Source organism: Neofelis nebulosa, chromosome 8 (assembly GCF_028018385.1).
Source record: "Neofelis nebulosa isolate mNeoNeb1 chromosome 8, mNeoNeb1.pri, whole genome shotgun sequence".
Classification (NCBI taxonomy): Eukaryota; Metazoa; Chordata; class Mammalia; order Carnivora; family Felidae; genus Neofelis; species Neofelis nebulosa.
In genome coordinates, this window is record NC_080789.1 from 139,366,919 (window position 1) to 139,388,112 (window position 21,194).

The 21,194-nt window shown below is 45.1% G+C and overlaps 1 long non-coding RNA gene across 4 annotated transcripts in view; it reads right to left on the reverse strand.

Annotated features, from left to right (window-relative positions):
* The window catches only part of LOC131483664 (uncharacterized), a 30,801-nt gene extending 10,561 nt beyond the window's left edge, over positions 1-20,240 (reverse strand). For 2 of the 4 annotated variants that reach the window (XR_009247849.1, XR_009247848.1), the window contains exons 1-2: positions 19,386-20,240; positions 8,292-8,392 (exon numbers count right to left, since the gene is read on the reverse strand). This is a non-coding gene — a long non-coding RNA (uncharacterized LOC131483664). Of the gene's footprint in view, positions 1-8,179; positions 8,393-10,690; positions 10,816-19,385 lie in introns of those variants that run through there. The other 2 variants (XR_009247847.1, XR_009247846.1) reach the window with 2 other exon arrangements.
* Positions 20,241-21,194: the final 954 nt, after the last annotated feature.

Here is a 21,194-nt window from a genome sequence, read left to right on the forward strand (position 1 = left end):
ACAATGCAATACACTAGAAACAACAGGAGGCCACAGGACGCCTGACCCCCTGGCCGTGATTCAAGGAGTTCACTGGATCACGAACTGATCTCCTTTAACAGGCAAGGGCCAGGGTAACAGGAGTGCTATAGTAACACAAGTGAAACCACCAACAAGGGATGGGGGGGAAGGTATAGGCTGTTTTCACTGGGGCAAAGCCCGAGACCTGCCAGGTCCCCCTGGGATGTCGTGATCCCGTGAGCTGCCCACCACCATCGCCCCGGAAAGGTCAGAAGGAGTCGGATATAACAGTCCTGGGGCTGAGGGCCGCGTTCTCTCCTCAGCTGCCAGTTCCCAATCCTTGAAGGTGTGAGCAAACTAATATCCGTGTGCAAACATGACTGTGTAACCTGGCATGTTTTAAGCCCATGGACAATGCTGTTTTTGTTTGTTTTAATTTGGAACACTGTCATGTTTGAAGATACCTAAGAGGGCAACAGATAAATGAAGATTTTAGATAAGCACTTTGGACCAGATCACTGGTTTGCTGCGAATTATGTTTTGAGGAAGGAGAGGCCTGGGGAGGTCAGAGTGGTGGTGGTTGGGGTGGGGGGGTGTGTCAGGGTTCCGCTTCACCCAACAAGCTGCCCCCTTCAAACTGTCCCTCGCAGGATCGCCTCTGCTGCTCACAAAAAGTAGAAAGCAAAAGCGACCTTCAAAACTGCCAGACAGAAAGTTCCTTCCAGCTTTATACTTCTGTGATTCTCTGGTTACTTTCTCAATAAATAAAGAATTATGAAACAAACCACTAAAACAGTGTTTTTAATCAAAGAGCCTCTTTAAAGTCGAGCCGAGAGTCAGATACGTGTTATACACATCACATTACACATTATAAACATCAGACGCGGACTGAACATCCACCGCGTGCCAGAAGCACTTCCTGGCGGGGACGAATGAGAGTGAGCAACACCCACCTGTTTGCGCCGTGGACACCCGCAAGCTGGTGAGGTTCAGGGTCGGGTCTGCGGGCAGGAGGTCGGTGAAATCACAGGGGACCCCCCAGCTCGGGAGGGCTCGGGCTTGTCCATACTCTGCTACTGTGTCCTGAATTCTTAATTATTTTATCTTTGAACGTACGCTTTTAAGTGAGGTCTGATGGGACATTGAAGCATAAACATGAGCAGATGTAGGGTAGGATATGGTGGGGGGGGGTGGTTATGCACAAGGGTATTGGTGAGCTCAGCCTGTAGTAAGAAAATACCACAGATGAGGTGGTTTATAAACAACAGGCATTCATTCCTCGAAGCTCTGGAGGCTGGAGGTGTCAGAACAAGGTCCCCTCGGAGCGCAGACCCAGTGTCTGGTGAGAGCTCTCTTCCTGGTTTCACTGGGTGCAGGGGAGGGAGCTCTCTGCTGTCTCCTCCTATCCTATCAGGGCCCCACTCTCCCACCTCTCTTAACCTAACTCACCCCAAATACAGACACACTGTTGGCTAGGCCTTCAGGATGTGAATTTTGAGAGGACACAGTTCAGTCCATAGTGGTATATTATCCTTGCTCTGTTCTTCATGGTAGAAAGAAAGAAAGAAAGAAAGAAAGAAAGAAAGAAAGAAAGAAAGAAAGAAACAACAACCAGAAGGCAATTGTTAAACTGGTCTAACCACTTCATGGAAGGTTACATGCTCATTCGATTAAATTACATTTTTCAAGTTTCTTCCGTAACACAGAAAAGACCTTGGAAAGGTGATAAAAGGGAAAACTCTAGTATAATGTACACGGCATATTGACAACCTGGTAAAGAGAGAGACCTCTGCCTGGAAAAAAAAGGTAGCTGGTATATCTGACTACATCTTAGGGGTGATTGTATACATCGATAGAGAACTAATACAGATTGCCGAGGACAGAAGACAGGTAGAGGATCTTGAAAGGCAATCGTCCTAAGCACATTGTTGCCCACACAACAAAAGTAGGGAAATAGAGGTAATGTATTTTAAAGTGTGCTTTGGATGCTTGGATGTAATTGTAGTGCCCGCTTCGTGGTTGTCCCACTGGAACAACAAGGGATTCAAAGGATCCGTTCTGTGGGTGTGGCCACATGAATGACATCCACCATATGATGTGACAAAACCAGTTGGCAGGAGTGGGGAAGAAAACACCCAAAAACCAAACCAAACCAAAACAACAACAACAAAACCAAAGACGAAGACCCAGGGTAAGTAGCTGTGGAATCAGAAAGGCCTCCCCCACCTTTTGCTGGGTGGCCATGGCCAAGTTGTTAAACATCTCTTATCCTTAGGTGACCCACTTGTACACAGTAAGGATATTGCTGCCTAATGGTGTGCGTCGTTTTGGCAATTATGTGAGACAGACAATAATAGCACGTGCTATGTACCAAACATTTCATGTGAAAGTGGCACAGCCCTATCTCTCTGAACATGTTTAAGCCATCTAGAAGCGTGCCTGGCATGCGGTAGGTCATCGATAAACCTTGCTCCCCATCTTCTCCCCTCAGAGATTTATGCATGAATATATGTCCGCAATCTCACTGATGTGCCCTAATACAAAATCCATTACTTCCCCTCTGTGATTATGGCAAACATCTTGTAGCTGTGCTCTACCTAGAAGAAAATAATTCATCCTTTGTGATTTCAAAGTCATAAACATTACAATGAATCATACTAATGAATATTTAAAAGTTACTCTTATCCAGTGTGGCTTTACTTCGGTAGTGGAAGAAACATCCTCACTCAGGCTGGAGTCTTCAAGAGGAAAGAACTGTTTCATTTTCCCCCCTGAGCCGCTCACTGAAGCCCTCGGCTCTCCTATTTGCTCCGGGGTCTCATAATCGGGGTGTGCACCTGCATGGATACGTGCTCATGGGTGTGAATATCCCTTCACGTATATGCTTATCTGATTCGTGTTTTAATTTGATGTGTCGGTATATCTTTTTAATTTTTTTTAATGTTTGTTTATTTTTGAGACAGAGAGAGACAGAGTGAGAGCAGAGGAGGTGCAGAGAGAGAGGGAGACACAGAATCCGAAGCAGGCTCCAGGCTCCCAGCTGTCAGCACAGAGCCTGATGCAGGGCTAGAACCCACGAACCATGAGTTCATGATCTGAGCCGAAGTGGGACGTTTAACAGACTGAGCCACCCAGGTGCCCCAAGGTGGGCATTTTATTTGTGTGTGTTTTTTGTTTTTTTTTTTTTTAACATTTGTTCATTTTTGAGAGACAGAGTGCAAGCAGGGGTGGGGCAGAGAGAGAGGGAGACACAGAATCAGAAGCAGGCTCCAGGGTCTGAGCTGTCAGCACAGAGCCCAATGCGGGGCTCGAACCCATGAACTGTGAAATCATGACCTGAGCCAAAGTCAGATGTTTAACCAACCAAGCCATCCAGGGGGCCCTCTGTATATCTTTTTATTTTTATTTATTTTATTTTATTTTATTTTTTTAATTTTTTTTTTCAATTTTTTTATTTATTTTTGGGACAGAGAGAGACAGAGCATGAACGGGGGAGGGGCAGAGAGAGAGGGAGACACAGAATCGGAAGCAGGCTCCAGGCTCCGAGCCGTCAGCCCAGAGCCCGACGCGGGGCTCGAACTCACGGACCGCGAGATCGTGACCTGAGCTGAAGTCGGACGCTCAACCGACTGAGCCACCCAGGCGCCCCTCTGTATATCTTTTTAAATGCTTAAGATATATTAGAAGATTTCCATCTCCACGACTTGCAAAGAAAAAAACAACGTCTTTGGATGTTTATGATGGAAAACGTTTCACTGATGGGGGCTGTGTCCCCAAAATGTTTAGAAACCTCTGCTGAGAGTGTTAACATTAGAGTCACAGCCACCAGTCAGCATATTCATATGAGCTGGGTCTAGCTATGCCACCCAACTTGCAACAAACGTGTTTCACAAAAATATAAGAAAAGAACGTGGTTGGGTTTAAGGGCTGTTTCTGAATTACAGGTAAGGCTTGATTCCTTTGGAATAAGCTGTTCCTACATTAGCTAGCGACCATGAGCTAATTAGCACCACAGCAGGGAGCAGGAACTAAGTGGAAACCGCTGCTGGACCAAAGTCAAATGTCAGACGGTGACCTTCACTACCGTCCACAATGCCTCCCATCCTCGCTGTTCATCGAGCAGAGCCTGGAGCCCTCCGACAGAGCTCCAGAATAGCTGATGGTTGCTTAGCCTCCGTGTTCAAAACACCGCATGACAGGACATCAAATGGACAGGCTACGAAAGCAAAAATGAACAAGTGGGACTACATCAAACCAAAAAGTTTCCTCTGCGGAGCAAAAGAATGACTGAAAAGACAACCTACAGGATGCGAGAAAATATTTGCAAAGTATATGCTGGAGAAGGAAGGCATTAACAGTCAAAGCGTATAAAGAATACTTTTTGAGGTATAGGCTACTGAGTTATAGGTAAATAACGAGCTAAATAAAAGACCCTATTAAAAAGCAGTTAAGGGAGCAGAATAGACGTTTTTTTTTTCCCAAAAAAGACAAACGGTCAGGTGGTAAATAAAAATTTGTTCAGCATCCCGCATCATCACGGAAATGCAAATCAAAACCACTGCTCCCACTGCCTCTCAAAAATAAATAAATGTTAAAAAAAGTTTTTAATATAATTTATTGTCAAGTTTGCTATTTATAGCAGCACTATCAACAGTAGCCAAAGTATGGAAAGAGCCCAAATGTCCATCCGTGATGAATGGATAAAGAAGATGTGGTTCATGTATTCAATGGAATACCACTTGGCAATGAGAAAGCATGAAATCCTGCCATTTGCAGCAGCGTGGATGGAACTGGAAGGTGCTATGCTGAGTGAAATAAGTCAGGCAGAGAAAGACAGATATCATATGTTTTCATTCATATGTGGAATTTGAGAAACTTAACAGAGGACCATGGGGGAGGGGAAGGGGAAAAAATAGTTACAAACAGAGAGGGAGGGAGGCAAGTCATAAGAGATTCTTAAACACAGAGAACACACTGAGGGTTGATGGGGGGGAGGGGGATGGGGGAAGTGGGGGCTGGGCCCTGAGGAGGGCACTTGTTGGGATGAGCACTGGGTGTTGTATGGAAGCAATGAACCGTGGGTATCTACCCCAAAACCAAGAGCACACCTCAAGCGGATTCTTACTTTATCAAATCTCTACCCACTTACTCCAATGCCCATTTTAAAATACGACGTCAACCTTTCTATCTACGTTTTTCATTACTGAAATGGCAATAGAATTCCTTGCTTTTCACTTTTAACTCAGTAAGTGAAACAGTGCAACGGATATCCTTCACTCGCACACGTGGCCTGGATGAAGCTCCCGTTTCTTCCTCGTGCAGACGGAGGTACACAAGGCAGCAATGCAAGGGTGGCCATGCTGTATACCAACTACCGATGCCGTCTCAGGTGCCCACCGGCCCCAGCAAGCCAAGACGTTTAAAGAACAGTGGAGTATTTGCAGTGTATTTCACAATCCCAGAAGATCTAAGAAGAAATCTTGCCAAGCATTAGGGACAACTAACTATTTTCGGGGCGTATTACAACTTGTGAAGTTTCGGGATGAGTCAAATTTCCATTGTGGTCTTACCCTATTTGCTTTCCTTACTACCGTTGATATTTAGACTTACATGTTGGGAATTTCCTTAGAGGAAAATAAAACTACAGTGATGTTGTATTCTGCGCCGTAAAAGATTTGAATGAGCTGTTGGGAGGGTGGCACGGACTATAATCTGAGCAGATATGAGCAAGTGTCACGTCCATTGATAGAAAATGAGCAGATAGGAAAAGCTCTCAAAAAAACAGGTCAGAGCTATATGTAAAGGAAATCTAAGTCAATTATTAGATAGTTTTTTTCATATGACTTGGGATAGAACGTTGAAAAGGAATTTGAATTTAGATAAGCTCTACCAATGGCAATAAATGTTCTCATCTTTATGGATGAGAAAAGTGGATTCACTTTTCTTTAATGATTGTAAATGGTAAAGTCATCCCCAATAAGGATGCTCCCCTGGGTATTTCCTACACGGCACTTTTACATTTTTACCCTCATTATAGAGGTATATGGAAATAACAAAAGGAAATTGGGCATTTTTGCTTTTCTTTGATGTTTGAAGTGGGATACAGTGTAGAGTGAATGCACGTTCTCCTGGAAAGTTTGAGTGTGACAAAGGACCTTCTCCTCCCCCACAACATGAAAGCACCTTGCCTACGTGGGGGTTCACTTCTACCCAGTTTAAGTCTCTTCCCGTCGCCCGTGAGGACACACGATATGCTTTGCCTCGGCTTTGGCCGCCACCTTTCATCTCTGAGACCCCGGGCTCAGCTTTCTTGCTCTGGACCATGCCCACGGCTTGCATGGTGCTCCTTGGAGGTGTCCGTCTCTACTTATCTCCTGTTGTGTGAATCCAACAGCATTTGTGGTTTCTGAATTGCCCTGTGGCCTTCAGACCGTGATTTGTCTCCTACCATTGCTAAGTGTTTCATGGGGTCGCTCGCTGTAAGCTCTGGATGGGACATGACTACCTCGGGTATGACTTAGCTCCTGTGTAGACCTAAGGAGTTACTTTGCTACGGCGGCCGGGACAAAGACCCATACAAAAACAACACAGATGTGTTGTCCCTGCACTTCTGGAGCCCAGAGGTCTGAGATCCAGGGCTAGTTGCTACTGAGGCTCTGAGGGAGGGCCTGCCTGGTCCAGACCCCTCTCCTGCGTCCAGTGGCGTCCTGGCCAACGTCGGCGTTCTTTGCCTCACCCCCACCTCAGACTTCATCTCGACTTGGCGTTCTCTCTCCGAGGGCACCCCCTTCTTGTAAGGACACCGCTCAGGTCGGGATCACCCCAGTGACAACTGTTAACTTCATTCCCGCGAAAAGACTCTATCTCCGAATAAGGTCACGTTCTCAGGTAGTGGGACCAGGACTTCAGTGTATGAATTCGACACCATCCAACCCATTACACCTGGAAAAGGTTATGCCGAGGAGATGTCCCCAAATCCTGCAAATCACTGAATTCACACCCATAGGGCCTTTGCCGACCAAGACGCCAACATCGTGAAGGCAAAAACGGGACAGGAAGCCTATCTTGACAGGTCTCGAACTGCTTAAAAATGCCAGCTTGTTTGCACGTTTTGTTTGCGATTTGGGGGTTCCTCTATGATGCTTTCTTATTCTCTTCCTTTCACCTCCCTCAGGAGGGCAGAGGCAGAAAGCTCTCCTTTACGGCCACCAGTTTGACTCAGAGCTGATAGGCAGGCTTCTTGTCTGCTTCTATTTTTTTTTAGTATATATTTTTTAATTTAAGAGAGAGTGCATGTGAGTGGGGGGGAGGGGCAGAGAGAGAGAGAGAGAGAGAGAGAGAGAGATAGGGAGAGAGAATCCCAAGCAGGCTCCACGTTCAGTGCAGCGCCCGACATGGGGCTCGATCCCACAACCCTGGGACCTTGACCTGAGCCGAAATCAAGAGTCCGACACTCAACCAACTGAGCCACCCAGGCGCCCCAGATCCCAGACTATTTTAAGCAGTCAGTGTAGCAGGTCTAACCCCAGAGTTGAGGGTCGCAGAACCCACTTCTACTTCTCCTTCTTCCTCAAAGTCATCACATCAGGCAGAATAAAGTCAAGTCTTTGTTTTTTTTAATTCCATTTTTCTTTTTAATTTAAGAGTTAATGAGTTCACCTGGGCTTAAGGAGATTTGTAATGAATTTTCAAATCCCTGTAATTATTATTTTTATTGTAATGTTGGATTATTAATACCAAGCTAGAAATGTCGCTCAATATGCAAAAAAAAAATCCCTGTAATTATTATTTTTATTGTAATGTTGGATTATTAATACCAAGCTAGAAATGTCGCTCAATATGCAAAAAAAAAATCCCTGTAATTATTATTTTTATTGTAATGTTGGATTATTAATACCAAGCTAGAAATGTCGCTCAATATGCAAAACCAGGTGATAAGTACCACTTGGCTTTTAGGAAGCACATTATATAAGCAGTCCATTATGAGAATAATCTCGGGTTATAGCCAGCTCTCAAAAGACCTGGCAAATAAGGTTTTAAAATCAAGGCACTTGCAGGCCATTATAACAACTACATTGGTAAAACATACTAGAATCCCCACATAATAAGTGTCCCTTAGAGAATAGCAACAAATTATATTAATATTGTATTTCAAGAAGAGTGAAATAATAAGACTCGGTCGAGGTTAAAACGACTATGTCCAATGATATCAATGCAGAAAGTACACAGCATCCATGCCTATTAGTTGTCAGGCTGGAGGGGACACGCGGTCCCTAGAGCCCAGTCATCACCTGGTGGCCATTGTCCCACATCCCACACAAGTGGCCAAGTGCAGATCATGTTGCAGCGCTGTCCTCACTGTGCCAGGAAATGCCAGTGGGCACTCTCCCATCTGCAAAGAAGCAAAAGGCTCCAATTACCAGGAACAGTGAGCGGGAAATCGTGACGGGCCGGGAGGAAACCCGTAGGACTCATGGAAGCAGGAGGAACGCAGGGCACTGAGGGCAGGGGGTGTGGAGCGAGGCACAGGTGCAGGCTGGGGGCACAGGGCAGCTGCTCAGACAAGATGTTGGCAGCTAGTGGACAAGCTGCTTGGGCAGAAGGAAGAAATCTCTGGATTCGTGGACTTACTGTAAGTCCTGTGACATTGTTGTTTGCCTCAGTTAGCTCCAATCGTGAGGACACAATTAAAGGGATAGAAAGTGGCCTCTGACCTACACTATGCCCCAGAACACTCGTGCCTCATGCATGGAGCAGGGGGCAATTAATTTCCCATTGAGTGAACGGTAACATTTCCGGGAGATAAGGGAGTATGTGTGCTAGTACAACGGGTTGACAAGAAAGTAAGAAACGCAGCGTATAAGTAAAATAAAACACACATGACTTTTTGCATCCAAAAGTGTGTTTCCTCCTGCAGTAATAAAAATACTTGTGTGTGTTTGTGTGTGTGTGTGTGTGTGAGATCCGTCTACATGTAATCCAAAAATGTGCTTAATTTAACCTTAATTTTTCATTATCTTAATATAGGCACATAGTTCAAAATTAAAAAAGATATAATGGAAAAGAATCAGGAAATTCCTCCTTTGGAAATGCATTCAGATGGAGTTCATTACGCAAGATGGTCAGTCTCATGGCTTGAGAATCATACTTCAACGTTTTGTTTGTCTGTTTTTACCAGAAGCAGCCTTCCCCAGATTAATCTCCAGCTACCACTAAGAAGCATCCACAGACTGGGCCTCTGGAGTTATCTCCACAGGTTTGAAGACGCAGGCAAAAGCTGTCCTGAGACTCCTAAATTTAGCCTTTGGAGAAATCGATCGTGCCGTGCATTCAATTGACTGTCCCTGGTATCACATTATCCACGGAGTTACTGAGTTTTGGGGATGACCATTTTGATCGGTCAACTGAACGTAATAAAACACTCTGTGGCTTTTTACATGTTCGGGGGAAGTGGAGTGCCGAGGCAGTTATTCAGACAATTCATGTCAAAGTTGGATTCTGACCTGAACCATTGGCTGGATCGTGCCCTACAACAGTGGACAATCGTGGCAGGGATCCACCTGAAGTAATTTGCAAAACTTCGCTCTTATCTGTGTGATGCGAAGCATGGTGGTCCCCCCGGTGATCCACTCTTTTGCCTTTCCTCTTCCCTGTGCTCCATGAAATCCCAACAAAGGAAAAAGAATCATTCCTAAGGATCATTTGGAAATGTGTTTTTGGGGCGCCTGGGGGGCTCAGTTGGTGAAGCATCCATTCTTGATTTCAGCTCAGGTCATGATCTCATGGTTGGTGGGATCGAGTCTCATGTTGGGCTCTGTGTTGACAGCATGGAGCTTGCTTAGGATTCAGTCGCTATCTCCTCTCTTTCATTCTCTATCTCTGTCTCTCTCTCTCTCTCTTTCCCTCTCTTTCTCCCAAAAGTAAATAAATAAACTTAAAAAAAAAATAAATGTGTTTTTACCAAAAAGCAAGAAAACTGGACTGGGTTGGGGGATGTATATTATACACATAAGCACTTTTAAAAACAAAAGCAGGTATTCATCTTAACTGGCTTCTAGAAAGGCTAAATACAAATTGCATGAGTTTTTAATGCCTTAAAAGACTCTATTTCAGGCATTTAAACACCATTATTTTTAACAAATGTAATTTTATTTCAGCTATAAGTTCTTGGCAACACTAGGAGAATTTTGCGGAGGAAATTTTGTCCCTGCTATGTGAATTACATTAGATTGCCAAAACTCTTCTAGGACTTGAAGTAACTTTACTAAGTAACTTTAAAGGCCACCTTGATCTCTACAACTTTAAGCTTCAGGGACTTCGGCATCAGACAGAACTGAGTTCAAATCCAAACTCTGCTGCTTTCAGTGGATCATCGGAAAGGTTTCTGAACCTCTCTGAGCTTCATTTTACTCATCAGTAAAATGAAACTGATAGGACATACCTTAGTGGGAAGACTGGGTTCAAGAAGAAACAGGATTAAATGGGATAGTGGGATAAAATAAAAATGAGAATAGCTCCTTTAGTGGGAATGTTATGCCTTCTGACTGGCCACTTGTATCAGTCAGGACGAGCTACATCATGCTGTAGTAACAAAGAAACCCCCCGTCTCTGTAGCTAAGCACACACAAGCTTTGACTTTTCACTTTCTGCTTCCTCTGATGTTTGAGTTCAGGTCTAGAAGGGCTCATACCGTGTGTGGAGCAGTCTTTCAGCTGCATGGGGCTTGAGGGCCTGGATTCCTGCCACTGACCCAACATTTTTAAAGTTCTGTGACCTTGGAGAGTGACTTCACGTCTCTGAATCTCGTTATATTACCTGTAAAGTGGGGAAAATAAAAGAACCTACATGTTGGTTGGGAGGAAAAAAAAAAGTTACCAAATGCATAAAACACTGGATCAGTTCCTGGCCCAGAGTAAACACTATATACATGCTAGCTACAGTAAAACCTTGGTTTGCAAGCACAATTTGTTCCGGAAACATGCTTGTAATCACACACTTGTCTGTCAAAGTGAATTTCCCCATAAGAAATAATGGAAAGTCAGATGATTTGCTCCATCGCTCAAAAACATTCACATAAAAATGATTACAATACTGTTAAATAACACAAAATAATAAAGAAAATACAAAATATAAAGGAGAATAAACAAATTAACCTGCACGTCCCTTTGAAAACCTTCGTGGCCGGTATGAGGGAGACAAGAGAGAGGAGGATTATTGTGTAGGACGACTTTCACTATCACTAATGGGTGTTGACTACAGTGTAGTGTTAATAAACTCCTGTCATGTACTGTATTGAATGTAACTGGCAATAAGGCAGCAGAGGAAAGGGTCTCTATCTGCAGGCGGCCTGACCTAGAAGGAAGCAGAGCATCCCTAAGCTCACTCTTGTCTGCAAAAGCAAAGGACTGTCCCTAGGTGCTCCGAAGTGACAAAAACACACCAGTGCTGGTGTGGGCACCTTCCATCATTCTGAAAAATCACTGATTTCTGCCAAACACCAGGGCCTGAGACCGAGCATCCGAGCATGGGAGATGATCCCTCACAATCCCGCAAAGAGACAGAGAGAGAGGGAAGAGCCGTAGACTCAGTTGTGATCATGTGACGTTCAGCGTCACATACGACTCGTATTGCAAGACATCGCTCGTTTATCAGGTTAAAACGTATTAGAAATGTTTGCTCATCTTGTGGAACGCTCCCAGAACAAGTTACTCATAATCCAAGATTTTGCTGTATTGTTATTCTTTTGCTTTAGAACAATACATGCCTTTTATTCACAAAAATAACTTTCTGCTAATACATTTACTCAGGACCTTTCGGAATATACGTCAAGGTAGACTTGTGGCAGTGGTAACAATCAAGTCTCCCTCCAACTTCTAAGTGAGTTTTCTGAAGAGTATAAATACATTTAATTTCTCTGCCAGCCTCTGCGCAAAGAGAAAGAGCATTAGGTCCGGAATCAGGTGACCGTGGCAGCAAATCTCAGCTCCATTACTGACCAGAAGGGCAGTATTAGATCAGGAAATTTCTTAATTTCTCTCCCATGCTGTGCCCCTGTCTGTAAACTAGGGTAGGATCAAACCGCCTCATAAGGCTACTGTAAGGATGCGATCTGAAATTGCTTTTGAAGTGCTTATTCTCACGTCCGGAACACAAGAAGCTCTCAACAAAGGTAGATATTAACAGTATCATTAGCATCCACGTTTTTGAAATATTTCCCTCCATTCAAGACCCTGACCGAGAGATACGTTTTACAAAGTGTTCCCTGAAAACCTCCATTATGTCCTGATTCTCTGAATGTTCACTTATTTGACATGTTTCATAGAGTCGGGGTCCTTATTATTTATTTATAGCCTGTGTTAACAAACGCATTGTCTCTTTATCTTACATGGATTAGCCGGGATATAATCTTCTTAAAGGAAAACCCCACAGCACAGGATGCTAAACAGATTGCAGGTGTTAAGGTGGCATCTGCAGGGGTTTTTTTTTTCTTTCTAATTGACAAGACCTTTTCACAGATCTATGGGGTACGATGAAAATCACAATGACAACAACAGTAGTAACAACCAGTATTTTTGAGTGCTTGCTTTGTGCCCGGGATCTCGCAATCCTTGCAAATCATCCCATTGGAAAGTTGGTGAATATCAGTAACCTTGTTCTGCCACAGAGCTTCGTGACCTAACCCAACAGTGCCTGCAGTCCTTCAGCATATCTGTGGGTCTATTGCTCAGACCTTCTGCAGGTCTAGCCTGTGCTTACACACGCAGCTGCATTTAGCTTGTAGGTTGGAAAGACGTTGGGCTCAGTGGGGACGGCTACGATCTGTGCCTGTCTTTCCAGAAGGTCTTTCCTGCCAACGTCTTCACAGAATGGAATCTCCAACGCACCGCCCTCGCCCCCTGCACAAGCTTGTCCATTGTGTGTTGTGTTCTGCTTGCTTGTTTCATGTAGTTTGATGTTTGACTGGCCAAAGAAAGTCTGGGCGAAGCCTAGATTCAATGTAGAAGAGGAATTCATACCAAAGGAGCGATGCACTGGGCCATTCCTGCAGAAATCTACCAAGTGCGTAATCTCATTTTTACCAACGTGGAAACCAAGGATGGTAGGCAGGAAGCATCTTGCCTAGATCATGCAGCTAGTGGGTGATAGATAGCACAGAATTTGAGTCCCACGTGGCTTATTTCATTTTATGCTTAGTTCTAGTAAATTAGAAAAAAAATCATCAGGCATTGTTTTCTCTATTGGTATTTTGTTTGGGTGAGGTCAACAAATAATGAGACGAACCCACAACTTGACTTTCTGTGATGCCTCTCGTAACACATACATGAAAGACGCTATGGCAGAGGGCTGGATTTGCTACCCAGAAACCATGCAAGTCACTGTCCAGACCAGAAAGCTGACTCCAAGCCTCCTTTGAACTGGGGTGCAGACACACGGCAAAGTTCGCAATTGTGAGAGGTAGGCAGACTTTCCTGGGAGGACTATACTTTCCAAATGTGTTTAAAAAAAAAAAAAAAGATAAAAGATAACAGATAAAAAGGAAAGTTTCTTCAGGAGAAATCTTTGGACTCTTCTCTTCTTTTAACAGCTTTACTGAGTAATAATTGATAACTCAATTATATAATTGATTACCATCAAGGTAATGGACATACTTATCACCTCCTAAGTTTCTTAGTGCCCCTGTTCACCCTTTCTTTCTTCCTCCTCCTTCTTCTCTTTCCGTCTCCCTTTCTCACTTTCTTTCTTATTGGTGTGAGAATACTTAATGTGAGATCTACCCTCTCCCTTTGTTCAGCGCACGACACAGTATTTCTAACTACAGACATAACGTTGTACAGCAGATCTCCAGAGCTCATTTATCTTACATAAGCGAAACTTTATGCCTATTGAACAACAAACTCCCCCCTTTTCCTAACCTGAACCTGGAGCTGCCTGGACAGGCAGCAAGCATCCTAGAACCATGAGAATAAAAACTACAAAGCAGAGATGATGAATCGGAAATTGAAAAACGATACTGGATCTTTGAAGATGTTACTGAGAGGTTCCTTCAGCCCCAGATCCTCCTCCTTGGCACTTAACTTTATGTGAACTAAATACGAGGTCAATTGTGAATATCTCTGTTCATTGTACCCTCTGTAACTTGCAGCTGAAAGTTACCCCAACGGCATGAAGTTATGTAGAGTCATTTCGGAAAGGGGGAAGTTGACAACACAGAGGTTTTTCAGGCAATTAACTAGGTAAACAGTCCGAGCAAAACATTTATAACATCAACAGTCCTGATCATTTTGCAAGTGCCAGTTTGGCCTTGCTGACGAAGGGGACAGTCGTTACAATTACTGAAGCAGTGAAGTCAATGCTTTCCCTTCCTTTACTTCTGGAGCCTGAGCCGAAGGCACCAGGCATCTGTGAGGTGGGGCTCAGGCACGCGACGTCACCCAACTAGCTTGCCGTGTGGCCGTTAGACCCAGATGTTGTAATTTAATGAAATAATGTCAGAACCGTTTTTAAAAAATGTATTTGCCAAGCTCAGATAGAAACGGTTAACTTCGCGGATAACAAATGTCTGAACATCACTGTTGAATAAGCAAAATATTCCTAACACGCGGTCTGAATGAAAGATCACTTTTGAAATTGAACAGAAAGGTAACTCATGCTTCAGTGGCCCCACATCAAACAGTTGGATCACGCACCACGCACGGGGTCATGTTAGGTTAGAAATGCACATGAAAATGGTTTTGGGGGTTGTTTTACGACGCACGTGCACTATCTGTGAGAACAATTAAAAAGTGTCCATCCTGGATGGCTTCAGCCCACATGGCTTTATTTTCTGATCCAGTCCAGGTTATTGCTGTTAATTGAAAATCTTGCTATTGCGCCAAAGAGTTCACCTCCTTTCTTTGAAATTAATTTCATGCAGGATGAAGAAAGGAACGCCGTGAAAGGGAAAGGTATTTTCCCTTTTTGTACTAAGAAGAGATGGGATAAGTTTATTTATTTATTTTATTTTATTTATTTTTTTTTAATTTTTTTTTTTTAACGTTTATTTATTTTTGGGACAGAGAGAGACAGAGCATGAACGGGGGAGGGGCAGAGAGAGAGGGAGACACAGAATCGTTAGCAGGCTCCAGGCTCTGAGCCATCAGCCCAGAGCCCGACGCGGGGCTCGAACTCATGAACCGCGAGATCGTGACCTGAGCCGAAGTCGGACGCTCAACCGACTGAGCCACCCGGGCGCCCCAAGATGGGATAATTTTAAAGAAAGGGTTTCAGGATGAAGCTCCCTGGTCAAGTACCAGAGAATGGAAATGGGGGGTTTTGATTTTATTGATAAAACACTCCCCGTTCAAAGAAAATTAAAGTGAGCCTTTCATAGAAGTTGGTGTCTGATGCCCTATTTTATGTCTATACGCCAGTTGGAGGGCAGAACTGAGCTAACTCTCTGGATCATTCCAGGAGAAAATAAACAACTCTCAAATCTCAAAATAGCCAGAATTGTGTGCAGAATATTCTCAATATTTCGTTGCTGATCCTGAAGCCGAAGTAAAAACAAACTGTTTCAGCACACCCAGGTACATCTTGGCTAGTCATCTGGCAGACCAGTTAATCAGGCAACAAATATTACTTTTCATAGTGTGAAGAACATATCTGGCTAGTCCCCCAGGGTACAAATAATTACATGACCCATTCCTGGAGTCCTAACAGCAGGGCTTCTAATCAAGGTGGGCAGGTAAGAACACACACGCTGTGGGGGATCCCAGAGCACCACGGAGCAGAGACAAAGAGGGAAAAACATTGCCAGCACCCTCCTTGTAATGGTGGTTGAAGACACCTTGTCTTGGCTTGGGCCACCAGAGCAGAACCCCACAGATGGGCTGCTTAAACCACAGACATTTATCTCCCGGAGCTCTAGAGGCTAGGAGTCCAAGATCAAGGTGCCAGCATGGCCAGGTTCTGGGGAGAGCTCTCTTCTTGGCTTGTAGACCACCTCCTTCTCATTGTGTCTTCACAGGGAGGAGGGTGAGAGAGAACTCTCTGGTGTTCTTTCCTCTTCTTGTAAGGACTCCAGTCATATTGGATCAGGGTCCCACCTTTATAATCTCATTTAATGTTAATTACACCCTTTTAGAGGGCCCATCTCCAAATACAGTCACACTGGGAATTAGGGTTTCAACCTATAAATTGTGGAGGGACGTGATTTAGTCTGCAGCAGTCCCGTGGGCTGGAGGGGGCCACGGAAGAGCTGGGTCAGTGTCATGCGGGTTGCACGACAGTGAGTCTGGGCTGTCTCCTTCAGAGGCATGAAGTGCACCTTTCTCAGAGGCCACTACTGTCACACTGCAGGGTGCAAAACCCTCAGAGTCTGATTTCCGGTGGCCCCAGCCCCAGAATTTGTTCACGTGCCCTCGACGGGCCTTTGCTTTTCACCCAAACAACTCGAAATGACCCCCCAGAAAAGATGAAAGAGACGGGAGTTATAATCTCTGTTTTCACACACATGTGATTTCCAGAGACTGCATTGTTAGCTATGAGCTATGGGAAGTGACTTTTTTGTTGTCGTTCTTTATTACTTGATTGCTCTACGGGAGAGATCTCCTACAGAGGCTTACGTGCTCATGGAAGACAGACGGGATTCTCCCCCTCAGCCCCTTGCTGAAATATGCACTCACAAGAGCAGGGGTTTCGATGTGTTTGGACACAGCCCCTGGCACACAGCTGCTCACTCTGGTTTGAAGGAAGGATGGTTGACGGGAGTCGCAGACGTGTGCTCTAAGTATCTCCTGGTCCTCGTCATCTAGGAAGGGCATCGTTGGCCCTCATATTTAAAACGGCTTTGTATGTCGAGTTAAAATGGCTGTATTCAGGCCGCTCTATGCACACCATGGTCAACAATGAAAGAGCAGTGCTTTGATATTCATTGAGTAAACTACTAGATAAATGAGTCCGTGGGATTCGAATACCCTGAGACAAGGGGGAAAGATTTTTATTAGAAAAGTGACACTTTCGAAGCAGCATTTGAGGACCCATCTGGCCGTCATGTGAAGCATTCACGAGAGCCGGAGGGAGGAGTGTGGCCCAAGCAAGAAGACGTTGGGAAGACAGATGGGCCTGACATAGGGAAGGCCCAAAATAGGACAGTGGCCGTGGGGACGGGCAGGCTGGGGTGGACAAATCTGAGGGCCGCCGAGAAGGCCCATTTGCTCTTTGGAAGGGGGAGTGGTGGGGTTGGGAAGGGAAGAAAGTTGGCTCTCGGGATCTCGGGCTTACTGGCTCGGGAGAAGAGGTCACCATTCACCGGGGCGGGGAGGTCTCACTGGGAGAGACTGAACCTGCCGCCTTAGCCATCCCCATCACAGAAAGTGGGTTTCCTGCAGAGTCCCACCACTTGTAAGGCCACATAGCACAGAGACGGTCAAGAGGAAAGGACGGGGGAAAGAGGGCAGAGGACGGGGTCCGGACTCTACCTGGGCATACCAGGCACCAGCACAGGATCCGTTCTGTGCTGAGAATCCAGAGGAGGAACCACCTCGACAGACCAGCTCGTCACCCTGCCCTGACTCCTCTTGTGAACGGCCAGATGAGGTGCGTCGGCCTCTTTCTCTGTCGGCTTTGACAATCCCTTCTAAACAACCTTGAAATGCATGTATTTATCCGCTCGTGTTAAAAAGAACTCTTGTCTGAAAGCAGATCAAAGTAGAGTTGCCCAATTCCTCAAACAGATAAACGAGGTGGGGGGAGTTGGGAATGCAGCATCTCACCCCCCAAGTTCGTTGTCGTCCTCCCCGGAGACCCACGAGATGCCTCTGCAGATTCTCAGATTCCAAATGCTGAGCCCTCGCGTTGTGATCTGTGCGCGAGGAAGGAGACAAATACCACGCGACGAATCTACTCTAGGCCCCGAAGTATCTGAAATTACCCCTGCCTCCACCCTGCATCACAATATTTAGCTTGAGCTCTTTGGGAGAATTAATTCCAAAACGTAGGAGGTAACTTCAAAAAAACAAAAAAACAACAAAAAAAATAGAGTCCCGTGGATTCCCAGAGACTAAAAATTCCAATAGCCTTTTATCAGGAAACCAAGAGGAGGCAAGAACCACTAATAAAAATTCTTGCTAGGAGAGCTCATATGGATGTCCTGCAACGAGATCTCTGTCCCCTGGGCGGACCTTTGCCGTTGCTTTTTGAGGAGTGCTGGAGAGCTTTGCTGTGACCCAACAGTACACTTTTGCAAAGTGGTTGGCTAACGTTCTGGAATGTAGTCTATGGCCATTCAATGAATTCTTTCCTCTGAGCAAACAAGCTGGCGCTGGAGGTATTCCACACATGGTCACTTATTCCCATTAGCAACCCCAAACAAGCAAACGGCCTTACCCAAACGGCAGAAAAGGCGAGGTTATTTTTAAATGTGCTCCATTTAACGTGTTTCACAATCTGTGGTTTCCCGACAACAAAAAGAGTTGTACGACCTTTGAAATTACACGAGAATTCAAAAGAAGGCACACCAAGTAGGGAAGGAGGCGGTCGAGGGCAAGTCACACGTTACAAATGAATGAAAATAACAAAATCCTCTTCAGAGAGCTTATTGCCATTTTGGTAACCTCCTAGTAAAATCTACGCCAGGAAGGAAAGAGTTATGACTTTGGGGGAGGAACGCATTGATCTAATGTTTTTCTCCCAACAGGCTTCTCGTATTTTTAAAAATAAGTACGCTCCAAAGTAGCTTTGAGGAATGTGTTTGTAAAGGCAGCCTGATTATAAAGCCCAGGAGATTACAGCGAGTCAGGGAGGAGGGGGGTTCTCGGTTTCCCATGATGGCAGTGCCTGCCAAGCGGGCTCAAGTCAACAGGACACGGCTGGAAATCCCACAGCCCCCGTACCATCGGGACTTCCCTACCTATGGAGGGGGCCATCCAGCACCCGCCCACAGATGTCCTACACAGATGTCCAGGGTAATAGCTGCGGCCTCACCAGTAAAACATGTCTGGTGGAAGATAAAAAGAAACCTTGCGTTGAGTCCACATTTTTGTTTTCAATTTTCAACCGTCTTGACACGTGATTTGTACAAGCTTTACACGAGCTCTTTCTCGTGAATATTGTCTGACATCAGCCACCCTCACACCGTTAAGGACTGAAATGGACCTGGCTTTTAACCCCTGACATGATTTCCTAACAAAATGTGCTTTTCAACAGACCCGATAACTGACGAGCCGAGGTCATGGCCGGCCTTGCTTTAAAAAGACTCACCACGCATCACCTGTACCTGTGAGACAGTCATTTCTTAAACAATCCCTTTCATCTGCAAATGAGGAAATGAGTCAGCCTTACTAAGTGTTACCTCATCGTTGGCGTTTTGCTATTCAGCAGGCATAGGAACGTATTTTGTTACTCACACAAGCCTGGTGTCACCAAGCATACGGGTCCTGTGGATCCCTCCTCTTCAAACAACCCCAGGTTCTATTGTCTAAGATCTCAACAGTCTCTCTGATTGGGAAAGTGCCCGGCCGGTCACAAGACGACATGACTCACTGTCACTGCTCAACTTCAGCTCAGCACAAGAGCTCAAAGAACCAAAGCAGCCCTGTGATGTCATCCCTTTACTATGCACCTTTAACATAGTTCAGATACAGACCTTGTTGAGTAAGACACAAAGCTTTCAACTGAGAAGAACGTGTCTCCACTACTTAGGAGAGCAAACATTCTGGGGTTATGTTTGATTACAAACACCAGACATGCTCCAGGAATCTGGGTGTGTGGTCTCGGCTGATACGAAGTATTCCGCCAGGTTTTGAGCTCGACTGACCGGTCACCTGAGTTGGTCAAAGTTTAACCCGACCGACATAGTTGGAGCTTCAATAACCGTTCTGTTTCCCGAAGACACTGAGGGGTTTACCTAGCCGAACTCCTGGTCCCGAAAGAGCCCGTGTGAAAGGTGTTTCCGTAGCCATCAGCTATAGTAACACTCGCAGCAAAGGCTTGTAAGAGGCTGAGTCACTCCTTTTGGTAAAATCCAGCCAAAATGCAGAAAGCCCACAGGCCACTGTACAGCCAAGACGAAGGAAGTATTTTTAATTGAGCTGATGACACCACTTGCTCGGGATGGCTCCAGCTGGAAAATTGGAGAACAGAACGGGGCAGAGAGTGTTGCGTTCGGGAAAGGTTTGGTATCATGTGAAAAGTTGGGTTTCTTTCAAATTTAGCAAATCATTGTTCAGCTTCCTCCTCTCCCCTCCTCCCCCCTCCCCCCAACTCCGGCATTGTCTGTTTGCTTCTGGGAGATCTTAAGAAAACATAGAAGCTTTGTCAGCCTCTAAAGAGGAAGCCAAGTATTGTGATAGGGTGGTATATCGCACTCCCTTACCCCCAATGCATACAGCTTGTTTTTGAAGAAACTTGTTTCCCTACCCATTGTCCTGTTTGTTTTATGAAGGCTGTAGGGGTAAAATCATGTGTGTCTGTCACTGAATCGTTCGTTAAAATATCACTTAAGCGAGAGCCGTTCAGTGCTCAACTCTGCGCTGTCGGAAAGAGTTCTGCGAAATCTTACCACCCCACTCCTGTGACTCGGCTGGTCCCTGGAACTCTGGATGTCTGTGGTCACATGTGGGCCTCTCCTGGCCATGTGCCTCCCAGCTTCGTGGGTCGATGTGGAGCCTCGTCTCATCTCTGATCTGTCCACGGGCTAGTATTGACTTTAACCTTGAGTAACTACTAGAAGATATAGTTCATCAGAACCAAACATTGGCATCTTTAAAGGCCATGACCATTTTTACAGACAGTAACAAAAATCATATATGGACCTCGAAAGTGATTCTTAAAGAGGCTGTTTCCTATGGATGTCCTTCTGGGCAGGTTTTAACAGTTAGTGATGACCAGATAAATATGTTTTTCAATGATTTGGATTACTCTGAAAACCTACAAAAGTGGTGCCCCAGCTCTTTTACAGAAACTTATCTTAGACTTGGAAACACTTAGTTTTAAGGGTGAAAATGACAAAAACAGAGTAACTTTATTTTTTTTCTTGCATCTCATTTAAAATCCATCTATTGGGCTAGACTAACATGCCAAGATGTTCCCCATAATGTAAGGATTTAATATCATTTTACCCAGGCCGCGAAAGGACTCCATAGACCAGAGGTGCTCCTCACGTGGGGTGCCGAGAAGTCCCGGGCACCCCAACCTCTCTGGGATGCCCTTACTCC